This window comes from Poecilia mexicana, unplaced genomic scaffold (assembly GCF_051168715.1).
Source record: "Poecilia mexicana isolate PSO_F unplaced genomic scaffold, ASM5116871v1 scaffold_10, whole genome shotgun sequence".
NCBI classification, from domain to species: Eukaryota; Metazoa; Chordata; class Actinopteri; order Cyprinodontiformes; family Poeciliidae; genus Poecilia; species Poecilia mexicana.
The window spans coordinates 10,314,825-10,337,834 of record NW_028263379.1 but is presented as its reverse complement, the minus strand read 5'-3'; the positions used below and the strand labels follow the sequence as shown (position 1 = coordinate 10,337,834).

Below are 23,010 nucleotides of genomic sequence, written 5' to 3'. Positions count from 1 at the left end.
AGAAGAGTGTGAGTACATTTTAATAGGCACTGTAAATTGCTTTTCCAAAGCATTCATAACCCCTGAATTGATTTGTATGCAGGCCCCTGATTTACTTTGTCTTTTTGAGTATGTCTTTGTCCATCCAAACATTAAAATGCTAGATTTGGTCATGCTTCTCTGTAAAAACATATTTTTAACAAATCCAGTTTATTTTTTTCCCGGTTGCTGCAGTTGCTCCTCCATGCCAGCAGGGGGCAGCGCTGTGACCGCGGAGCAGCAGGCAGTCCACTTTTATCCAAGATGTCTGCGCCCTGAGGATGCTGCTGACAGCGTGAAGGTGTGGGACAAGTGACAGGTATGAAAATACAGAGGTTTATGTCGTTTTAGCGGCGTTATTAATAACTCTGGTGGAGAAGAAAGTGAGTTTTATAGAGGTCTGGCTTTCAGAGTCGACAATTGTTGTCTGTTGTGACGGTGGATGTAAAAATGTGGCTCATTTGTTTCACAATCAGTACAAAACATGTGTCCATGTGGTATTTTAGGAGAATCTCTGTAGTTAGTGGTCGTTTATCAGGGTTAAACAAACCCTCCTTTTTTGATATAGTTTGTATTTATTTACTGAAAGTTTAACAGAGTCGGGTTTTATGCTGATTTGTTTAAATATATTTATCTCAGACTCAAAAGCTGCGAATATTGACACCTTTTGATAGATGCAGAGTCAAAGAATAATCGTTTCAGGAATAAATAAACGCAGAACGAGGGACTGGATGTTATCTGCCACAGGACGAGCGTGGAAAGATCAATATATCCTCAGAGCAGATATAAAAACAAACTGCTCATAAATCCTCTAGTACTTCTGGGTTTTTTTTCTCTTTCCCACCATCAGATATGTTATGTGAAAAACAGACAAGCCGTTTTTTCAGTTATTTAGTCACAAAGTGTCAACGTAAAGTTTTCCAACTATATCAACCAAACAGGATTAATGACTTACAGGAGGATTACTAAATGTTGGATAATGTCTCACATAGATCCATTACCATGGTAACAAGGTACAGCTGCACAATATATCGCAAATATGTACCCGAATATATCCGCGTGTGCAGTATTTATGTCGCAAAGACTGTTTAGAGAGCAATACTTGTTGGCTAATATATTTCAAGTGTTATGAACCTGCATTGTAGATGCTAATGCTAGTTGAAACAGTTGGATAGAGTTTCACCAGCAGATGCTCAGAATGCTGAAGGACACAAAATGGAGAAAGAGATGAACGGAGAAAATTATATATATATAATGTCTTTACAATGTTTTAATGTCTGGCCTGCATTCAGCGATTATTTACAAGTGAGATTTGAGGGCGTGCATCACCGATATTCTTCCTGTGTGAAACATAGACTCCAAACTGAACATGTTAACGTTCCATGATAGAGCGAGTGTTGGATGAAAAAGTCAAGCATTGTAAAAATAAATAATCACAGTAATTAATTTTTACTCTCCTTAGGTCAGTGGTGTACTTGGATGCCAAAATCAACAAGTTGAAATTACTTTAGGCCATACTTGCTTATTAATATACTTCAGTTAAATAATTTTACTTTGAACTCTTTCCTTTTTGCATGCTCAGAATTAATGTAAACATGCAATTATTAAAGAAGCAAAATAGAAAGGAAAACGTTATTATAGGTTCAAAGAGAAGAGTCTCTGACGATTGCTTTACATTTTTTTTAAATTGGTCTAGAAAATGTTTTAATCTATTTCCAGCAACAAAACTGAGAACTTTCTTTGAAAACCTTTGCTGTACTTAAAGACGCTCAATGAGTTTGTGTTTTAGTAAAAAGGCGTTGGATGTTTTTGGTCCTACTTACTATATTGAATTGAAAATTAAAAAAAAAAACATGGCTAATGAAAGGAATATACTTTGTGTTGGACTTATTGTTTTCAAATTATGGAATATAAATGTGAAAAGCTCATCCTAAAAAAATTCCAATCTGCATTATCATTTGCTATAGGGCCAGATTTGTTACATTTTACTTATCGTAAATTATTGCATTTTTGTTTTGGAAAGGTCATTCTAAATAAAAATTAGATGATGTAATTGCATTGGGGTAAATTCTTAATGTATTCATATTTCATTAATATTTTCACTGATACACTAAGTTAAGGTTAGTTTCTGTTATTTACAGCATTAGTTCTTCTGAGAATATCTTCCATATCCAAGTAAAATTGTGATATCAAAGCGTGATATCATTAACTGAATCGAAACTCAGTCAAATTGAATCTTGAGTTGAATACATTTTGGAAATCTGAATTGATACCCAGCATTACTAGAAACCCAAATGGAAGTACAAAAACGTGCAAAATGTAAATTTTGTATCATAGATCCCCTGCAATATTTATTCCTTTAACTGAACAAAATATAAATAGTAAAGCTAACAATCCAGACATTTAAAAAAAAAATCAATGATAAATCAAAATTCTTAATCTTTATCACCATAAATAATAAACGATACGATAAATGCCTGTCAGAGTTCATTATTAAACAATAAGAGAGAATCTGCGCCAAAATGGCTTCCATGAGAGAGTTCCCAGGTCAAAACCACTGCTGACCCAAAACAACTGAGAGGTTTGTCTCACATCATTCAAAAAACATCTTAATGATTTCCAAGACTTTCTGAAAAATGTTATGTGGATTGAAACAAAATTGGATCTTTTAGGAACGTGTGTGTTGTTTATCTGGCCTCGTTTCTACTGAGCGGTTTGAAAAGAACAGGATGTAAAACTCAATAAAGCATTTCAAAAAAAGAACATCGTTCTGACAGTCAGATATAGTAGTGGTAAACATTTAATGGTACATATTTCAGTATTTAAAAAGCACAGTTTGTTCAGTGGTTGTGCAGTCATTTCAGTCATTGCTGACATTTATATGTTTTGACATTTAATTTTACTATATATTTCTGTTGAATGAGGCTCAGTCCTAGACTTTAGTTATGTTTTAAAATGAGTTGCCAGCTGCTGTCAACAGTCATGTTTTTCGTCTTCCCGCTTGTGCAAACTAAGCTTCACAATCCGTGAGTATCAAAGGTTCCCTGCTGCAGAATCAACTAATGGTTGATGTTGATAATGAAGCCTAAATAAACTAAGCCTTCTCCATATTTCATAAGGTGGAAACAAGTGTCCTTGCACTCAGATGAGGACATTGGTTCACGAATTGGCGCTGTGATAGACAGCAATATTAAAATGAGGGTGTAAATGAATAAATGTTGCTTTTTTATTTTAAGAAATGCTTTGAGTGAATGAAAAGAGAGCTAAATAAATGCAACCTAGCTCCTTTTTGAATCTGAATAATGTTGAGATTAACCTCGAGAATGCTAAAAGCTTTTTTTTAACTTTCCCAACTTTCACCAGAGCTCTTTTCATTCCTAATCACCTTTTCAGTGAATTCACTATGCAGTTTCTTTTCTTGACACAACAGTGTATTGAAATATCACCTTGGCTTCAGTTCAGCAATTACTGCATTGCTTTGCTGCAATCAGCGAATAACTGATGTTATTTATTACACACATGGGGGCAGAGTTTATTCATTCCCATTTCAGGATTTCTTTCTTACCTGCTCATCAAGTTAAATTTGTGGTCTTTTTGGAGTCTTGCTTTATTATAGTTTTTTCTCTTTTCATCTTAGCAAGGTAAGCAGCTCAGTGCATTGGTTCCTGTTATTGGTTGGTTTAATTAACACTACTGAACTCTGATGAGAGAACAAAGCAATGTCTGAAAAGATTTTTTTAAATGAAATTACATGCCCTTGTAGCCGCTTCTAGGCTTATATTTCAGGTTGGACTGAAACAGTTAATCGTAATTAATCAATTAATTGTCGAGTAATAATCGATTACTAAAATAATCATTAGCTGCAACCCTAATTTTAGGTTTTCACCCATAAAACTTTCTAACACTGTTGCAGGTGTAGTTCAGTGGCCCACCATGTTTTATTACTATAAATATTAAAAGTTGTCCGAAAATTTTAAAATATGATTATGTAATTATGTTATTTGAAGACATTATTGACAATATTTCACCACAGGATCCTAATAAAGGCCAACACAAAAAAATTAGTGTGCCAGCATGCCCAGGTGGGCCCCATATGGGGAAAAGGAGGGCATACCAGATGGGTCCCATATGGGTTTGCCCATGTAGGGCCACAGCCTACGTGTGCCCTACATGGGCCCTAAATGGGCAAACCCATGTGGGCCCACCACCATGTAGGACCCATGTGGGCTGTGGCCCTACATGGACAAACCCATATGGGACCCATCTGGTATGCCCTCCTTTTCCCCATATGGGGCCCACTTGGGCATGCTGGCAGGGGGAACTTGATTAAAATTTTAATCTAGTCAAATTAATCAAATTAATTGAGCAACATTTTAATTTCAAAAGCCCGCTTTGCTGCTAAATTATTGAATAAATAGACATAATGAGCTTAATAAAAAATATTTATTTGTAACCGTTATTTACCATCAAATTAATGCTTCAGAAACCTCTGGTAATTCATGTGATGTCTTTAAAAAGATACTATTTTAGAAATGTTGACTTAACCGTTGAAGACAACTGTGTTGCTGCAAGTTTTGCTTTGAGATGCTATTTTACGGTTGAATAGCTTGCTGATAGGCTAACTCCTTTTAGCACAACTTTAACACAACAGTAGTCTTTTCCAGAACGTTTTTTGAAGAATAAATGAACTCCAGTGGGCCAAGAGAAAACGCTCTACTGCTGTTGTTGGCATAGACATAAGACATAATATATTATGTCCATAGACATGAATACGTTGACGCCTCATGGAGCGCTTAGTCGTACGTAATTATTCCTTTTTACTATGGAACATCCTTTACTATAAAAGGTGAAGAATAATATAGAAATCAGTAATACAAGACTGAAAAACAAACTTCGGCTCCGTTGGGTTTTTTTCGGACACAGCTATGTTGTTGGCGAACGTCTGTTGTGCGTTGGATTTTCGGGCGTACTAGAAACGAGCGTATACAAAGGTTCCGCTCGACTCTCAGCGCGATTGGCGCGCGGCTAGCTTTAGCCTGGCGAGCGCCGAGAAGAACATTTCTCATAAAAATAAATTAGTCTGGCAGATTATTACTTTCTGAAACGCCATATTGGGACTCCCTCTCTCCATCTTCTCACCCTTGTTTCTTCTAGACTATGAAATATTCCGTGGCGTGTTTCTTTTTTTGAGATATAAACCTTGTTGAGTTTTTACATCTTGTCAAAACAAGAAACTTTCATTTTATAATGAAATACTACTGAATTTATCTCCTAGCAGTTAAATGCTTATTTCAAATTTAAATGTTTTTAATAAAAACATGAAATCTAATATTTGAAAATGCAACATCATACAAAAAAATCCTATACAATAATTGTCTCGATACACAACTTTGATAGTAAACAATGAAAGTCGTTTCTTGTGGGCAGAATACATATTAAGAATAATGATTTCAATAAACATGGGGGGAAAAGCCCCCCAGAAAAGCAGCAGCAACCTCAGATTTAGACAGTGTATTTCTCCCCCTTCATTTTTCATTGTTCATGAATCTTAAAATTTTCCTTTAAGTGATAAAAATGAATTTAGCTCCTTCTTGAAACATTCATGCCATGCAAATTATGAATCCTGGCCTGAAGCCTGAAACATCCTGGTAGAAATTGGACGATAACAGAGCAGCAAACTGTCTAATTTATCTTCAGCTTGATTCCTGGCGCCAACAGTCAGAGGTTTGGATGTTTTTTCTAGGGTACCAGAAAATAAACTGGCAGCCAATGTTACCACGTCATCCAAATAAAAGCTAAGAAAAAAAAAAAAAAACACAAGAAGCTGCTTGTCTGCAGTGTAAATCAGAAAATCCTCTGCATTTGCAAGTATCTATTTCTGTGCTGGTAAACTTTTATGCTTGCTGTTTGTTACTTTGTACAGATTGGTTCCAGATCTGTCGTTGTGCAGGTGGTTCTCAGCGTTTCTGCTGTCTTATTCAAAAGAAGAGAGGAGAAAAGTAATTCAGGGGAACCAGGAGCCTCGTTGAGGTTTGAAGACAGGGAAGCAGAAGTAATACACGCAGGTTGTGTTTGTCACTGTTTAACTAAAGTCCTGGACTGAACCCAGCTGCAGTGATACAGGTGTGTCTCTACTTGTTTATGTTAAGTTTTTAGAATATTTTCTGGTGTATTCGTTCACCTTATGGGACCAAAGCCTGTATTAATGTAGTAGATTGTACTTTATTAGAGTTAGATTTAGAGATATGATGAGAATAGGGTTAGTACTATGATGAAGTATTAGTGCCAGGATAAGAAAAAAAATTAAATAAAAAAAAATAAAATTCAGAAAATACAGTAATAAAACTATGACTCAATATTACGGGAATAAAGTAAATTTTAAGAGAATAAAGTCAAATGATATGAGAATAAAGCAATAAGAATAAAATTATAATATTATGAGAATAAAGTAGAACAATTATTAGATTAAAGTCACACTACATCAAGACTAAAGTCATAATTTTACTAGAATAAAGTTGTAGTTATAATATTACGAGAATAAAGCTGTAGTATTATCAAAATAATGTGCGTCCAGTAAATATTATAATCAGATTTTGATTTGTTAACAGATAAAGTATTTACTTATTGGTAAAACAGTACCGACGTTGTTGTCACATTATTCTTGTATTATTTTTGATTTTTTTTTCTATGACTTTATTTTTGTAATTTTGCTTTATTATTATTTCTTTCTTAGTCTGGCCTGAATATTTTGCTGTAGGTTAGGAATATGCTGGTCTTGGTTGTTTAATTTATTTTTTGTTGTGTTTGTACTGCAGGAAGCACAGAGCGTTCTTTTTTATCTCCTGCTTTTCTTATCACAGTGGGAAACTTCAATTGTTATAGAGGATGCTATTGGTCCAAACTGCACAAATCAATCAGCCTGTAATGGAAATTGGACATTTTTATCAACTCTGAGGGCAAATACAAGAAATTTTATTTCTTCAGGCACCAAGAAACAGCTATTAGTACAGATTCTTTCCCAAAAGTCCTTCAAAAAGTGGCAGAAAGTACTGAACTTTTGCTTTGAAGTGATTTTTAAAGCTCCAAATAGCAGCTTTCCATTAGTCTTCAAATCTTTTCTGGACACCAGTTGTGTGTAAACAGTAGAAAACAGCAGGAAGTGTTTACATTTAAAGCTAAGTGATGCTAGTTTTACACATTAATGTGTGTGAGATATGTCTGCTTTGATGGATTTTTCTGTGGTGTGCAACAAGCATTAGCTGTGATTGTTTTGCTTTGCGAGGCTCCTGCTCTTTGTTTCCAGAAACGCGCATTGTCTTTCCAGCTCATCTGTAATCGTTACTTGGTGCAGCTTACAGGGACGGGTTTGAGATTCTCACAGTGTGTTAATGTTAAGTAAGCAAACCCGCTTTATTGGTATTTTAAATCAATCAATCAATCAAATTTTATTTGTATGGCACATTTCAGCAGCAATGCATTTCAAAGTGCTTTACAACATTAAAAACAGAAACACAGAGTCATGTAGCATTGAATAAACAGTAAGAAATTTTTTTTTTAAAAATTAAGATAAAAGCATTAAAAAACATTAAAACCCGCACCCTTTTTCAACCGGGGGGACGACACTTGCACCCCTTTACATTTCTAAGAGAGGGGGACGGTACTCGCACCCCTCTCTGGGGTGTAATAACACCAAATATTACTTTGGTATTACTTTGGTGTTATTAGTTTTAATGCAACTTTTGAGCAACTTTGCATTAAAGTGTCATTATTTACCGAATGACATTTCATGACAACTGTCATAGACATTCATAAAGACGTCTTTATGCTCATGACAGGTGTTATGTCATGTTTATGACAGTATCATGTCAGTCTTGAGTCTTATGCACACCCCTTCAAATAAAATGTTAGCCTTTTAGCTGCTCTCTGAAATTTTAGCCTCTCTGTAAGTCTGCGTTATAGTAATAGCTCATATGCTAACAACTGTTTTTAAGCTAACATTAGCATTGTTGCTAAATCTCAGCATCAGAACTCTGGACTCCAACCTGAGTTGGGTATTAATTACTTGCTACATTTACTGAGTTACATTCACTTGAATAACTTTTGGGGAAAAAAATCCTTTTAGGACTATTTTTACTGTGTTGTACTGTTTTACTTGAGTAATTTTACTAAGAAATATTGCTACTCTTGAGTAAAATTTCTGGATGCTCTACTCACTATGAATAATTTCACTGAATGAAGAACAAAGTTGTTTTAACCAAAAATGTGTTAGTTTCATCATTAGTTGTAGATAGAAAATATTGGTCCTTCTGATGTTGTATTTTTTTTAAATAGTAAATGATTAGTTACCTAGTACTTCAGTAATCTTTTTACCAAATACTCTTTTACTACTCTTACTGGAGTAATTTCTTGAATGGCTACTTTTTACTTTTACTCGAGTAAAAATATGTTGAAGTAGTGCTTACTCTTACTTGAGTACAGTTTTTGAGTACTCTGCCCACCTCTGGTTCCAGCTGACACACACACTTTGGCAACCCTTTTACGTTTCTTCGGACATTTTTAGTCTTACTGTTACATTTATAAGCATTTACAGTGTTTCTTATGAACAATGTTTAATTAAAATAATGTAAAACTATATAAAAAACAGGCTTTATTATTTTCTCGGAGCAGGTTTCCAGCAGGAACATGTAAGTTGCTGCTGTGCTTGGCTGAGATTGTCTGTCTGAACCAGCAGTTCCAGTAAGCGCTGCGCCTGAAGCGGCATCGCTCAGCCGGAGCGTCTGACTGGACACCTGTCAGTGCAATCGCTCCAATTATTTCTTTAAATCCGAAGGTCCAACTCTTCTATCTCCTCTTGTCCTCCAGTTGTCACTGAAAGGCTGGAAATGTTTTTCCAGAGCTCAGATTTTGATTTTTTGTTATTTTTTGTGTCCTGTAACACCAGTGTGACACTGTTTTGTTGGAGCTAACAGGACAGTCGGTTTCAGTTCTGCTGAAACTGGACTCAGTGGAGTCTGCAAGTTCTTGCAAAAACAGTGCAGCGAGCCACATAACACGGCGCGCTGATATGTTTCTTCGGGGGTGTAACTTGTGTCAGACATAATCAGCCATGCACCTGCTGTTTATAATCAAACAGAATTCATCGCTATTTCTACCCGGATCCTATATATCTGCTCTTTAAATAAAATAGAAAAGTTGCTGCTTAAGAATTAACAGGAAAAAGCCTCCAGCTGTTGGTACAAAAACTCAGGATTAAAGAATGAGTTTAAAACTTTAAGTCTTGTGTTGACAAATATTTTCTCTAATGATCTCTGGATTGCTGAGCTGAAGCAAATGTCTTATCAGCAAAAGAGCTGAAAGTTGTTCTGTATTTATTTTTTAACCTCATGTTATGTAAGCGAATGTTTTGCAGTTTTCCCTGCATCTTTGTGCTGTTGCTACAGGAAAACAAAGAGATTAAAAGCATCATGTTCGGGTTTAAGCAGCTCATATATTACAATTTATTGCAGTCATGGTTAAGGTATTGGTTAAATTAATAAAATATGTAGATTATTGTCTAGCTATGGGAAAAGAGTTGCTCAACTAATGTGAATCTATAAAAAGGGAAGAGAACCATTTAAAAATGCGATTGCAAACTTGACTTTTTCATATGGATCTTCCTGATTAGCAGCAAAAAAAACGTCGGTTTATTTTGTGACTATTTTTGAGTTATTAGTGTTGGTACATTAATGTCAAATAGTAATTCTATCTTTATTTTCTCATTAACTTTACAAAATGACTTTTATTAAACTAATTAGTCAGTAGGTGCATCTCAGCTACAAATAAAAATATTAATATTGTAGAAATTAAAACTTATTTATAGATTTATTATACACAGTGAAATTTTTCAAGGCTGATTTTTGTAATTTTGATTATTATGGCTTACATAGAATCAAAACTGAAAATTCAAGCTTTTAAAAACCTTTTCTACGAACTCGGTACCTGATTTTGCTTGTTAGTCCTCTGAAGGCTGCAGCTATTCCTGCTACTTCTGCACCTTTTCCTGCCACACTTCTTCCTTCCACTCAACTTTCCATGAAAGTTTTACTTTTAACTAAAGCAGTCCTCTCAAGGTTACAGTTATCCATTTTGCTTGTGCAGAGTTTCTTCCTTCCACTCATTTTTCCGTTCATATACTCACATACAGCTCTCTCTGTTCCAACTTTCTAGTATCAGTGACTTTCAAAACTTCCCCATTATTATGTAAGCCATAACATTTCTGTGTAAAAATGCTTTTTTTATGTTTGGAGGCTATATAAAATTTTTCTGAGACATTGCATTGGGTTTTCATTAGCTGTAAGGTGCAATCATCAAAATAAACAGAAATAAATTCTAAAAAATATATTGGTTTGTTTATTCATTGACTTGTCACTTTTTGAATTCAATTACTAAAATAAATGAAGTTGTCGGTGATATTCTAATTTATTGAGTTGTACTTTGACTCCCTAGTGTGCACATCAGCATTTTTCTGTAAAAAAACAAGAAATAATTAATATTTTTTTCAGAATGCGTTATTATTCTGCTTCAGTGTAATGTTTTAAACGTCTTGACCAATAATTCTCCAGACTTCCTCCTGAAGTTTTTCAATCATTTCAGTCAAACCCGGCTAGCAGACCCTGACTTCGTGATTGCAGTTTCTTTGAAGGAGCAGAGTGAACAGGTTGAGGGTAAAATGAGAGTCAGCCTTCAAAATCCCTGTTCAGCAGTTGAAAAGCATCAGAAATCCTGACACTTGAACACTGGATTTGAAAGATGCATGATTCATAGGTCGGAGTTGAGCGGCTTAACAGACAACAGAAAACACAGATTTTCTCTGTAAATGTTCCAGATACTGGGGTGAAAAAGCATCAAAGCTCCAAAGAAACCTTCAAAACACCTCAAGAATTATCGATCAACACCCTCTGACTACTTTTAAAGGAAGGAGGAAGGACGCAAGACCTTTTGCTCCTTTTGCATGAATGTTTTGCAGATTTTATTGAAACGTTCGGTGAGGCAGCGTCTGAATGGCTCTGAGCCAGACATCCTGATCCGATCTGTGAGAAAATCAAGAGGCTTAGCACTTTGCTGAAGGGCACTTCATATTTAAGCTTGGGGAGGAACTGCTCTCATAGAGCAAAGAGCACAGAGAGCTGGACAATATGGCCGAAAACGTATCACGATATAAACTTTTCATTTCAGTTGATATCAGTAGTTGATTAGTTTTTGTTTTTAATATGTGAAGTAAACTAGATTATCACTTATGGATAAAACCTTTCCTGTTTGATCCACAGTTTTCACTCCGCACCATTGTTTATTTTTAAGCAGTTATGAATCACAATGGCAAAACATAAAACTGCTGTTGTGCAAGTTACTCAACAGGTTGTTGCTAGGTAACCAAAGAGTGAGTGAGTTAGCTGATTCCACCAACTTTGCAATGAGAGGTTGAGAGATGCCTACATCTACCAGATCATTACACGATACATGTTGTTATTGATTTACTGTTCAGTCCTAGCAAAGACTGATCAATATCTGTGTGTTGGAGCTCGGCGATAAATCGATTGGATTGATTAATCTTATTGAGGAAAATTAGTTTTTAAAGATTTAATTTTTGGAAAATCTGTTTTTTCACCAATGCACTCCCAACGCCCATCATCTTGTTTGACAAGTGCACTTTAATTTGGAATTTGAATTCAGGTCAACTCTACGACAAAATACAACGGTCAGGCTTATTGTCAAAAATACTCAGCTGTTTTTTTGGCAATAAGTTAAAATATTTTGGTGTTTGAAAAATGAGCGGTTTCAAAAAAACCTGGAATGTGATGTCAAAAATCAGCAGGCACTGCCCATCACCTAGCAACCTCAGTGAAGCCCAGCTCGTTACCTAGCAACTCAAACAGAGTTCCTGCACTTTTGGTCAGCTGGTTTTACTGCTGTATGTGCTGCACAATGGCTGCTGAAAAAGATGACTGTTTTGTTGTTGACTTACCATCCAGAAACCGCTTGCTGCATTCCTGTTGGTTGGGCAGGAGGCTCTGCTTCTGCTTTTCAAAGATGTATGGTTGCATAATTGTGCATATGTTTCCAGCCACTTTCATGTGCGAGTGTAAACGTTGGCTAGCAGCAGATTTTTATTTTAAGTGACAAGACGCCTAAAACAGCTCAAATAGGCACAACTGGCTTGACTTAAATCTCATTATCTAAGAATGCTTTTGTGAAAAAAATGTAACGAACATGTTTTGGAGAGCCCATAGACCTATCCTAACCTGTTCAAGGAATTATAATATGTAATGTTTAAACCATATCGCCCAGCCTTAATGTGTGTTAAACCAGTTGTAGCTCAGATAATGTTGACTTTGTTTCTCCACCAGCTCTGCATGTAAACTCAAGCAGACGCTCCCTACAGTCACCCTGCTGTTTTAGGGCAGTGATTAAATGTTTGTCTGCGCGCTAAGCTCATCATCTCAATGTAAGACATGAATTTAAATTAGTAATCTAAATATATGTTTTAAAAGCGCATTGAATATTTAATATGAAACAGTTGCTGCTGCCTTCTCCTTGTTCTCTCTGTTTAAAACTAATGAGAGATGATAGGCCATCTGACTGTTTGGTGTAAAATTAATTTAAACTGAGGAAGTAGTGAGACGTTTAGTCCGTAGCTCAGCCAAGAGCCTGGGAGAGATGCGACCCGCGGGTTCACATGTCGGTTCAGCCGAGTTGAGCAAGTCCCTTTTTCAGGTCTGGAGGGATCATTCAGACTCTTCTTGACTTCTTTGTATTATTTGACTGGCCTTTAGCACTTGGCTTTCAGTAATTGATAAAAACTCCAGGGCAGAAGTTTGGTGGGATGAATACTGATGTGTTGGAACAGAAAATCAGTTTTGACTGGATATTTATACATTTTTATCTTGAACTTATATTGAGCATCTTTTATGGCTCACCCAACGATTAGAGTCCAGAATATTTGCCTCTTTTTAGTCAATGAACCAGCTATTTTTAACACAGCTGGTTCATTGATTACTAATAATATGTAGCTCCCATCTCAGAATCAGAATCAGCTTTATTGATCCAAGATTGTGTTGGACAAGTACTTTGGTACAGACATCAAGTTTATATAAACTTTACTGAGAATAAAGCAAAAGATTAGGGCTGCAACTGTGTTTTAACTTAGTTATAGGTTAATCTGTTGATTTTTTTCTGATGTTTAATCAATTAGCTTGATAAAAAAATTAATTATTTAATTGTTTTTCATTTGAAATACAAGAAAGTAGAGCCTTGAACTCAGCATTTGTAGTATTTCTGTATTTTATGCCATGCCCTTAAAGTTTTTTGTTGCCTGGAAAATTACTAATTTCAAAAACTTTCCAGATTATAATGTCACAAACCAGCACTGCCCCTCACCTAGTGATGCCTGGGAAGCCTATCCGTTACCTAGCAACCCTAGCAAAGCCCAGCCCGTTTCCTAGCAACCTAAACTGAACTCCTGGACTTTTGGTCTGCTGGTTTTGGGACTAATTTGTTCATTTTTAAATAAAAAAAAATGGTGCTGTCAGGTTTTGCATATTTAAATTATTTTTGACACAGCTTTATTTGAACTGGGTTATTTTTATTTTTTATATTTTCAATGTTTTTTTGTTTGAAATGAGAACAAATCGGAACCTTGCACTTAGAATTCATAGTATTTCTTTATGTTGTTATGCCATACCCTTACCATACCATTCATCTTTATTTCTCAGGTTTATTTTTTTCATTTTTATATACCTAGTAAGTAAAGCTTGTGAATTAACCTCTAATGGCAAAAAAAACAACTACTAGGACTTTCAAACTAAAAGTTAAACAAGATTACAGATCGTCAAGAGTCGTTATAGAGGCAGGGATTTGTTTTTCCTTTTAGCGAATAATCGTGTTTTCCTAAAAAGGACTCTGGCAAGTTTTTATCTGTGTAGTGAGATGGAAACAGAACATTTCTTCTTCCTTTGAGACCAAGTTACGAGACCAGAATAAGAATTTTTCAGCCGCTATCAGCGGATGACAAAAATTGCACCCTCAGGACAGCAGATATCAAGTAATGAATCATGCTTCTCAGAGCAAACCGAGGTAGAGACACACTAGAATAAACCTAATCTTTCAAATTAAATCATTCTAATTAGGCCAGGGAATTATCATCGTAGCTGCAGATATCATGTTATCAGAATTGTAGGAGAGGAAATCAAAAACGAGAAAACAGAAAGGAGGCCAACCCAAAAATATGAGCCTTTGGTTCAGATATATGAACAACATGCACTGATCAGCTTTCTGCCGCATTACGGTTCAGGGAGGTTTCCTGTGTTATCAGGCATGAAGGCATCATTTAAAACGCTAAGTTGTGATTTTTTCCCCAGTATTCTGTAAAGAAACATTATGCGAGGTGTGTCACATTTGCAGTGTCCTCATGATCTTTTTCACTTGGCTGGATCATTGAGACTTGCGCTGAACACAACCTGCCCCACAGCAATATATGTTCACAGCTTCGAATTAAATCATCTGTAAAACGCCGCGTCCTTTCACTGATTCGTTTCCTGATGACATCCCTGAAAATGATATTAACACTGAAACAGCATAATACCGTCAACAGAGCAGCTTTCAGTGCTTCTGCCTGGAATGTGCAGCTAGGCTCAAAAAGGCTTAAATATAACAGAAAACTCAATGCTTGATCAAATATTACTTCTCTGGCCAGAATTCAGTATCACTTAATCTATTAAACATTTGATTCAGAATTTTCTCTGTAAAATGAACTCTAAATGAATGAATCTTGACGCAGCTTCTTGGCTGACAAAACCTATTTTTGTCTAAACCTGTTGAGCTCTTGGTTGTGCATCAAAGACAGCTTTATAGTTTCAAGAAACCATGCCGTAGGCTTTGCATTGTGTAACCATGGCAGCCAAGTGTTGAATTATTTACGCAGAGTGGGTTTTATGTATGTTCTTCAGGACATTATTTCGCCTGATCAGATAGAGATCTGGGTATTTAAAGGCTAGACGGGGAACGATTCAGGCTTTTTATGGGATTTGAGCCGTCTGGTGTGGAAACATGTCGCCTGGGAATACCAGCTAGCCCTTGAAACTGAGATATTTTTGTATTATTTTGGAAACGTGAGGGAAATTGTTTCACTGCACATCAAATAACATGTAGCTTGAGCAGTGTCTAGAACAGTAAATAAATTACTGCAGTTCTGGTTTCCCTGCTTGATCACACCTGACTTCCTGGAACGGGTCATTAGGTTCCTCCTGCAGAACGTGGTGACAAGCAGAGGAGATAATTAAAGTATCTGAGGCAGGTGTGTTGGAGCAGGGACACATCTAAAACATACAGGATCCCAAGAACTCAAGTTGCTCACCTCTGTAAACAGCGAATGGTTTGTACTGGAAGTAGAGCTTAGATTGAAATGGGAATTTGCATATTTATAGCCGGTATATAAAAGTGAATTGCTTATGGTGTGCAGAGATGAGCTGTTGTACAAAGAAATTGTCAATAATTAGGAATGAATACATGAATAAATTGAAAGGAAGAAGGTATATCTCTAAGACACAGTGGCTCTGGATTAAAATGATAAAGAATTAACTAACATTTTAAGTATAAATTTAATAAGTTATATAAGCTATAAGTTATATAATAAGTTTAAGCTGTTTTTCTCATGTGATAAATTGATATTCCAGGACAGAACGACTCTAAAAATACCAGTGACATTGTTTTGGGTCTATTTATTTTTTTGTCAAGTTGTTACATTTTAAACCTTTTTCCATAAATTTCACAATCTCACAGAAGGGAGTATCTTATTTACTGCAAAAGTCTCATGTTTTTTTTTATTTTAAAACCTAAAAATAAAAAATAAATTGGTGTGAACAAATTTTCTTAGGTACAAAAAAATGTAACTTTTTTTTCTAAAGATTATATAACAAGTTTTATTTTGCTGCATTGAAAGCAAATATGTCTCTTACTTAATGTTGGGCGAAATGGACTTAGAATTTTACTGCAATATTTTGTGGTAGTTTTGTGATAATAAAAATTATGATTAAAAAATATTTTTTCTACTATTTTAGGTAAATGACTGACTGCATAGCATTATTAGCACCACAAACAGAAATATTGTTCTTGAAAAACAGTAAATGCATTTCTGAATTTACTTATATTTATAGAAGAAAATAGTAAATCTAAGACTTCCTATAATGCTGTCATTTTTTTCTCCCAATTTAACATCATTCACTGAAATTTATCAAGACAACAACAAATCAAAATTCTTATCACAATGTGAAATTTTTCACAATAAATCATAAACGATATGATAAAATGCCCATGCCTACTTTTAGATTTGTAGGCTAAATGACATCAGTGAGATTAAATATTATTTAATCTCAGGAAGTGCAAATCGAATGCAGAGGTATTATAACAGCTTGTTAATGTGTAGTTTCTGCCATAATTGTCCATTTGAGGACATTTATGATCTTGATGTGGCTCAAAATGAAAATGAGTTTAACATTCCTACTCTCAGATGTCCAATCTGCCTGAATGTTCTCCAGCATCTTTACTTTTTCTTAGTTATGCAAAAATGTCTCTGCATAAGATAAATGGTGATGAGCCAATCTGCAAGCATTAATGTTGCAGCAATTTGTGTTATGAATCACTTTGCTTTGGTCGTCTGTTTAGGCATTGCAGATTGGACAGGAGTAGCCAGGTGTGTTGCATTATTTCATAATTATGAACTGAATATTCTGGTGTCACATAACCAGCAGCAGGATGCCTCGGCAGCATCTAACTCGTCTTATGTGTGCAATCTGCAGTTAACCTCAAAACACAGAATCACTTAAAATAGACGTCTGTTAATTTATTGGGAAAGCACTTTGTTGCATATTTTCCGAAGTTAATGCAAACCTTTTCATTGTGGATGATGCAAGTAAGCTGCAATTCAAAAGAGACTTTTTCACCCTCAGTCTCAACAGACTGGTCACAAGTCGAGTGACCTGTGACCAATCAGAGGCTTCGTTCTTCAGCTCTGCAAAAATGGCTTGAAATTGCCAAAAGAAAAAGAAAAACCAATGCATTGCTGGAATATGTAAAGAGGAAATGTTTACAAGACTGGCAGTAGGAGCTGTGTTTATTCACAGAGGAACTCTTTACATCAAATAACAAACAGCAAAAAGCAAACAAATCCTTAGAAAGGCAAGAGGAGACGGGGAGCAGGAGGAAGGTTTACTGCCAGCAAGACATCTGAGACAGTGATGCTGCACGTTGAGCAAACTATTGTTGTTGTTTTTTTTATATAAAATGGCTCCCCAAGTCTTAAAGTGTTTATGTAGCTGGAAGTGCCATTTTCATCTGTCCAGCCTTCAAACTGTTCAGGAAGCTGACGGGTTCTGATGTTTTGATACAAGATGTGCGTCAAAACCACAGCAAACTTTGTGAATATTCTGGCTGAAGCTGGAAAGAGAGTAGAGGAGGGCATTATCATATCGTTTATCATTTATCGCGATGATTTTCGTGGTATGATAAAAATTCTGATTTGTCATCACTGTAAATGTTTAAAACCCCTCAACACTGTCTGTATTGTCCGGATTGTTAGCTTTACTACTTATATCTTGTTCAATTAAAGTATCTAAAAGTACTATTATGCAAAATTCACATTTTCAGATTCAAATAAAAATAAATACCTTAATTAATCCCAAAAGGAAATTAAATTAATTAATAATTTTGCATGTTTTTTTTTTTTTACTAACATTTAGGATTCAGCTGCTTCTAAAAACAATCTGATCACCCAGCCTGTTTTAGGGAATAAGCTAAAGATTTCTGGTGTGTGAAAAATTAGTTGTTTCAAAAAACTCGGAAATATAACGTTACGAATCAGCAGGCACCGGCCGTTACCTAGCAACCTCAGACAAAGCCCAGCCCGTTACCTAGCAACGATAGACTGATCTCCAGAATGTTTGGTCTGCTGGTTTTACTTCTATGTTCTGTAAAATGGCAGCTGCGAAAAGATTTTCTGTTGTTGACTTGCCATCCGGGAACCACTTGCTTCATTCTTGTTGGACGCTTTAGAGAATTATTGAAATGTTTTCATATCATTCTGTCAGGTCACTATGTGGAAACACTGGTATGCAAAACTTTTACGAGTTTTTATGTGTTGTTGTGTATCCTGTCTTTGTTCTTTCTTATGTCTAAGTGGATAATAAGTCTGCTCAATCAATCAATCAATCAATCAATCAATCAATCAATCAATCAAGCTATTTCTGCTTTTCAGAGATGTATGGTTGTATGATTGTGCGTCCCTTTGCAGCCATTTTCACGTGCGAGTGTAAACGGTGAGTTAAGGGGCCAATAGCAGGTTATCTGGATTTAAAGTGACAGGAGACCCTAAACCGGCTCAAAATAGGTAGAACTGAGCAGACTGAAATCTCATTATCTAAGAATGATTTTGTACAAAATATGTTTTGTGTATCCCACAGACCAATTCTTACTCATTAAAAGAATATATCACCTTTATTTGAAAAATATAAGAAAATGCAGTTACTGTGTCCAGCTTAGTGATAAAAATCACACTTCTTTTTGTGACTGATGTCCTAATGAAGATAAAACAAATGGAAATGTTTCTCATTTCTCATGTTTTCATGTGTGCAATGTTTGAATACATTATAAAGAGGTTTACCTTTAACACTAATTGGTTCTAAATGGATAACGACACTAATCACACAAGGGAAGCATGTCATTGTTTTAATGCAGCTGTCATAAAGTAATGATCCTATTATTGAAAAAACTTTGAGGGTAAATGTGAAAAGTTTTTTGCAAGGAGCCTAAAAACCTGATTTGAACCAGTTCTGTCAGGAGGAATGGATCAAGACAGATTAAATTATTTCTGGTTGCATTTTTATGAGCACAATAGGATGAAAATGGTTATTAGAGAGTTTGCAGCCCTGAGTCTGACTTGCATCATATCAATGATTTTAAAAACAGTTTCAGTAAATTTTGACGTGTCACTGGCAGCAGCTGTGCTCATCACTATGCTCTGAGAAATGCATCATATTTTCTCTTATGATGGATTTCAAATGCATGACATGCAGAAATATTCAGTAAATTAGAATATGATTGAAAGGTTTCTTCATTGCAGATACATAATTTATTAAGTGAGGCACTTTAAATAGATAATTTACACACAGACGGACGTTTTCAAGCCTTTCTTTTGGCTAAATATGATGATTTTTCTCTTACATCGAATAAAAACACAATTTAAAAATAGAATATTGCAATGAACATATTTCAGCAAACCCCTGTGAATCCACGTATAAAGTGCTTAAAATCAAATGAACAAAAGTTCTCCAACTTTAAAGAGCATTTCAAATGTTTACTTTTCATATTAATCATGAATATTTACTTTAGAAATGTATAAATAATTTACCTAGTTTTTTAAAAACCTGCTGAAAGGTTATTTTCAAAAGATGTTTTTAATCTGAGAAACGGCATAACATAACACTTGTTAGAGAAAAGTCACAATGTTGTTCCTTATGAGAGTTAATCAGATTATTTAGTGACGCTTTATTGGAAGGGTGTGCATAACACTGTCATAAAATGACCCAACATCTGCTATAAACATGAAGGAGTCTTTATAAATGTTCACAACACTTGTCATGAAGTGTCATTTGGTAAATAATAACTTTTTAAATAACTTTTAATGCAAAGTTGCACTAAAACTTGCATTAAAAGTAAATTAAAAGTGTCACTATTTGATAAATAATGACACCTTGTACCTTCGGGTCAGTTTTCCAATCATTTTATTAAATTATGACCATTAAAATAATGACCATCTTAATGGTCATTATTTGACAAATAATGACCATTTTAATACACATTTGCACTAAAACCTGAATTAAAAGTGCATTAAATGAGTCAGCTTTGCATTTAAAGTGTCATAATTCACCAAATTACATCTCATGACAACAGTCATAAGCATTCATGAAGACTCTTCATGTTCAGGTGTCATGTTAGTTTTATGCACAGCCCTTCAAATAAAGTGTGACCGATTATTCTTCTTTGTGACTGTTCCTATTTATCAGAAATATTGGGAATCTGAATGGGATTCCTCGTTCTCGCGCTGCCTTATTCATCTCCTGGATTGAAAATGTAACACCTAAAATATGATATAGGGGAATTTACTTTTTTATGGCTATGTAGTTGGAAAGCAAGGAGCTGAAATTATTAATAGACCAGCAGAGTTAACACGTTTATTCTGGTGTGAGATTGAACTTTTATTCTAAATTGCACATTTCATGGAGAAGATTTTTTTGATAAAGCTTTTCGGATCCATTCTGTGGACGGTTTGAAGTCAGTTCACCAGAGAAATTAGCATATATGAAACAGTCAAATGAGGGCAGTAAGTGTGCTGACTTCTTCTGGCCCCTTCTCTGACACAACATAAAATAAATGCTAATGTTAGCACTAAAACCTGGCAAGCACAGGCTGTGTTTTGGTGGGGAAGGCTGGTTTAGGATGGAAATGACACAGATTTTTATTTCAGACGCATACAGCTTCTCTCCACATGATCAAAAATTGTTTACTGCAGTCGTATGATTACAAACAGAAAAGGCCAACCTGTAATTTATATTGAGACGCCAAAAAATTAATGTTCTGCAATATATATGTTAATATAAATTAATGTGCTGCACACTTACTGGTACAGCTGCTATCAGTGCTTTTATCTTATTTATAAAAAAATATATATATAATTGTATCTTTTTTGGCAAAAAGATAGACAACACTTAATATACGAGTTATTATTGAATAACTTTAAAAATTGTACAACAGGGTTGCATGAAATTTGAAAGAAAATAAATTTACCTTGAAGTCGCAGCAGCTGAATTTTCCCACTGTGGAACATTAAAGAATATTTTTATCTTGTTCTAATTTCCTTTTATGGATGTTTGGACCTTTGAGTCAGGTTAGCAATCATTTTATTTTATTATATCTGCTAATCTTTTAACGATTGAAAGGAAAAAGGATTAATTGAGTTTCAAAGAAAACATGGATTTTTTTCTTACAGTGGCTGTGATGTATTTCACAACAGATCTGTGCAATAGTTTTACATGATATTTTGTTTTTAACTACAACAGCAGCCTAAGTTGCACTGGTTTGTTTTTCATCAAGAAGCCGACTGAGCTGCCAGGTGATTAACATTTTCCAATGTTAATTTAAATTTCACTAGAACGGCCCATTCGCGTCAAACTAGTGCTATTAGCTTGTAGCGTTAGCACAGCTAGCATGTTGCATCCATCGTCTGACTCAGAAAGTAGCTTGAACAACGTTTTGTGTTTGCTTTTTCAGCTAAAACAAAGTCGCAAATGTTCTTTTTCTGGCTTCTCTCGTCATGTTGGCAAAGATTAAACCTTCTATCAGCAACTAGTCATGGAGACGCTGAGAGCAATTTGAGAAATTGTATGGATTTTGACGTGATAAAGTATGTTTAAATGATTAATTTTTCCAGTATCGGTTGTATTGAAAAATCAGTTATTTTGACTGGAGACTGATGTATGGCCGCATGTTTTGGATCATTATTCTGACAACTAGTTTTCCATTTTTAAGCAGAGGCTAACTGATTTTTATGTAAAATCTGCTTGTATCTGAAGCATGTTGTTCACAGAAATGGGACCACAGCACCACAGATCCTCTACTGTACTTATCCATGTGTTTAAGGTGTTTATCGCTCTTAACCACTGCCAAAAAAATCAAAGCTACTTATTCCAAGTAAGCTAACTCCGCATGTTGATATTATTAGACAGAAAAGTCCTTTTGGACTTTTTCGCTGCAGATTTCTAACCGTAGACTTTGAATATTTTAATTTAATATTATCCTTTTCACTTATCTATCCTCCTTCAAACACTTTTGTTGCAGCAGTAATTGATTAAAATTTATTTTTCCAGATAAATACGGCTTGTTTGCCTGTCTTTCCCATTTTGCATGACGTTTAAAAGAAGATTGCCTGTCTTGTCCTACATTACAGAGACAGAAAGTCATGGACTGCTACTTGAAAGATCCTCAAAACCTTTCGTCAAGTTAAGCAAGGTGTAAAGTAAATAAAAATGCTTGACTTGTTTATTGTAAAGGTTACCAATAGTTGTGACACAGTTAAGTGTATTACAAATAAAAAAACATATTCTTTTTGTTCTTTACTCAATAAATGTACTGAATATTTAAGGTTTTTAATGTCTTTACCAGTAATGATTCAAGAGTGCTCTGTTGGCATATAGAGTTAAGTTTACCAACATTTACAGATAAAATAAAGGTTACCTAAATTTTAATTTTACATTATCGGTCGGAGTCTGTAGTTAACTGGCTGAACATGATCTGGACGTCATGTTTTCCCCTTTTTTTGCATTTAAATTTTGCAGCAACACAGAGGCGTAACAAAGGTCGTTGAACCGGTTTCCTGTTGTTGCAAGTACAAAGGCTGATCCCACTGAGAAACTTAATTACTATTCGGCTTTTATTTCATCAGACTGCAGCAAAAAGATATGAAAGATAGAGAGAGGAGAAGACTTAATTTCCCCAAGGCTGATATAATACCAGTGTCATTTATATTGAGCGCAGTCTGGGACTTTCAAACCAGAGAGAAGTCTCAAAGACCAATTTGTTCATTTTTCAAAAATGACATTTTATTGAGGTTCAATATCTGCAACCTTGACTTTTAAATAAAAGATTTAGAGGCGTCATTGATGGTGGCTGCAGTTCGACTTTCCTCACTAATTAGGAACAAAGTGAAGCTAAAAGCTTGAACAGCAAGCAGCAGTGGGCTTCCCCGGTGCAATAAAGCTTGCTGTCTTTATTACAAACAGATTAATTTCTTCGGTCAATGTCTGCTTTATCCTTGAGATGCGCTCAGTTTTAATTATGCTGCTGCGACATGACGGCGTCGGCTGCCTGTTCTGTGACAACCTTCAGATGTTTCTGAGGCTCAGGTGATAA

At 35.2% G+C, this 23,010-nt stretch overlaps 1 protein-coding gene across 1 annotated transcript in view; it reads left to right on the top strand.

Moving 5' to 3' along the window:
* Window positions 1-219: 219 nt before the first annotated feature.
* mrpl11 (mitochondrial ribosomal protein L11) overlaps window positions 220-23,010 on the top strand; it is an 81,739-nt gene continuing 58,948 nt past the window's right edge. Inside the window, exon 1 of the mRNA XM_088009403.1 lies at window positions 220-337. The gene's annotated coding sequence lies outside the window, so the exon portion shown is untranslated. The remainder of the gene's footprint in view (window positions 338-23,010) is intronic.